Source organism: Mandrillus leucophaeus, unplaced genomic scaffold (genome assembly GCF_000951045.1).
Source record: "Mandrillus leucophaeus isolate KB7577 unplaced genomic scaffold, Mleu.le_1.0 Scaffold816, whole genome shotgun sequence".
Lineage (NCBI taxonomy): Eukaryota > Metazoa > Chordata > Mammalia > Primates > Cercopithecidae > Mandrillus > Mandrillus leucophaeus.
Window position 1 is genome coordinate 1,471,877 of NW_012108875.1, and position 2,711 is coordinate 1,474,587.

Sequence of the window (2,711 nt, forward strand, 5' to 3'; positions counted from 1 at the left end):
TGGAAAAAGTGACTAAAGGAAGATTATTCAAAACTAAGAGAGGAGAAGTTATGTCTATGGAATGATTATCATATGTGCCAAACACTCTGCCATGCACTTTTTTCTTTAGAACATGCTATAAGGTGAATGTTATTATCATTCCCATTTTACAGATGAGGAAAAGGAGTCTCAGAGAGGTGAAGGGGCTTGTGCCTTCTTTTGGTAGTCCTATGCAGCTCAGCTCAAGTCTCTCAATCTCTCTCTCTCTCTCTCTCTCTCTCTCTCTCTCTCTCTATCCTGCATCCTGCAACACAAATATACCCCAATATGAATATTCAGTGACAAAGATGGCTGAGCAGCCATCAAGTGTCCACCAAGGAAAGGCAGCAGGGACTGGTAGTGATCCCAGGGAGCCCAGCAACAGGGCTTGCTGTAGCTCTGAAGCAGAGAAAACAGCATGGAGATTGGCACAATATCAAGGGGTGAGGGAAGCAGGGACAGAACCAGAGTCCTAACTAACATTTCTGGCACCCAGGGCAAGCAGTGTGAAACTCGCCTTCTCTTCAATGGAAGCTGCTTTTGGTGGGGGAAGGGGCAGCCCTACGCACAAAAGGTCCCCTGGCTGGTGTGCTCTGAGCCCTTGACCTCAGGCCTCTCGCTCCATCCATCTCTGCTGCTGCCAAGTGGGCTGGCCTGGGGCCAGGGTGAGGCTTCCAACTGAGACCAGAGAGGTGGTGGGAGAAAAATGTGGTGCCCTGTAAATTTCTGTGCCCCAGTGACCCCACCCTAGCCAAGGCTCTGGAAAGAACAGAGCGGAATGTCGGATAGGGAAGGGAGGTGAGGGAAGTCAGAGGGGGACTGACTGAAAGAATAAGGAGAGGCCGGGGGCCATCAATCACAAAGATGGAGTTGAGCAAGTTCACCAGAAGACAGAAAGTTTGGGTAGCTGGAAGGCATTTCGGAGTCTGAGGTCTGAGAGGTGAAGTAGGAAACTACAAGTAAAAGCAGTGGTTGCTGAATAAAACAGGAGGACCAAATCACAGGGTCAAAGAGGTCAAAGAAATGGGAGGGCTATTATTGATTCCACAAGTTTTCACTGAGCCTACTATGTGCCAGGCTCTGTGGCAGACACTTGGGATACAATGGTGAAGAAGACATGGTTCTCACCCTTCTTCAAATGTGATGGGGCTAGCGAAGAGATGGGCAAAAAAGAGGCAGACAAATACGATGTGATGTGGAAGTGGTCCAGGGTTTACTCAGATGCTTAAGAACTGGCTCTCCTGCTTGAGAAAATTTCAGTTTACAGAGATCTACTATATATTCAAGAAGAAAGATGAACTTACTGTAAGAAAACACATACAAGCATGTACTTTAGGAAGATGGAAGATGAAATTATTCACTCAGATTTCTGAAGGAGAGAGTGAGAGAAGAACAAAGAGAAAAAGGTGAGGTGCCAAGATTGGAGAATAGGAACACCTCCAGTCTGCAGCTCCCAGAAACACCAATGCAGAAGGTGGATGATTTCTGCATTTCCAACTGAGCTACCCAGTTAATCTCATTGGGACTGGTTAGGCAGTGAGTGCAACCCATGGAGAGTGAGCAGAATCAGAATGGGGCATCGCTTCACCCAGGAAATGCAAGGGCCAGGGGGACCTCCCTCCCCCTGCCGAGGGAAGCCATGAGAGACTGTGCTACCCGGGCTGGGTGCTATGCTTTTCCCATGGTTTTTGCAATCTGCAGACCAGGAGATTCCCTCATGTGCCTACACCACCACGGTCCTGGGTTTCAAGCACAAATCTTGGTGACTGTTTCAAGCACAAATCTTGGTGACCAAGCTAGCTGTAGGAGTTTTTTTCCTACCCCAGTGACACCTGGAACCCCAGTGAGACAGAACCATTCACTCCCCTGAAAAGGGGGCTGAAGCCAAGGAGCCAGGTGGTCTAGCTCAGTGGGTCCCACTCCCACAGAGCCCAGCAAGCTAAAAATGACTGGCTTGAAATTCTCACTGCTAGCACAACAGTCTGAAGTCGACCTGGGATCATCGAGCTTGGTGGGGGTAGGGGCATCCGCCATTACTGAGGCTTTAGTAGGTGACTTTCCCCCGATAGTGCTAAGAAGGCTGGGAGGTTTGGACTGGGCAGAATCCACCACAGTGCAGCAAAGCAGCTGTGGCCAGACTGCTTCTCTATATTCCTCCTCACTGGGTAGGGCATCTCTGAAGGAAAAGCAGCAGCCCCAATTAGGGGCTTACAGATAAAACTCTCATCTGTCTGGAACAGAGCACCTGGGGGAAGGGGCAGCTGTGAGCACAGCTTCAGTGGATTAAATCATTCCTGCCTGCCAGCACTGAAGAGAGCAGCTGATCCCGACAAGGGGGATTCTCTCCACACAGTCCACCAGTTCTGTTAAGGGACAGACTGCCTCCTTGAGTGGGTCCCTGATCCCTGTGCCTCCTGACTGAGAGAACCTCCCAACAGGGGTCGAGAGACACCTCACACAGGGGAGCTCCAGCTGGCATCAGGCTGGTGCTCCTCTGGGACGAAGCTTCCGGAGGAAGAAGCAGGCAGCAATCTTTGCTGTTTCATAGCCTCCGCTGGTGATACCCAGCAAATAGGGCCTGGAGTGGACCTCCAGCAAACTGCAGCAGACCTGCAGAAGAGGGGCTTGGCTGTTAGGAGAAAAACTAACAAACAGAAAACAACAACATCAACATCAACAAAAAAGACCCCCCC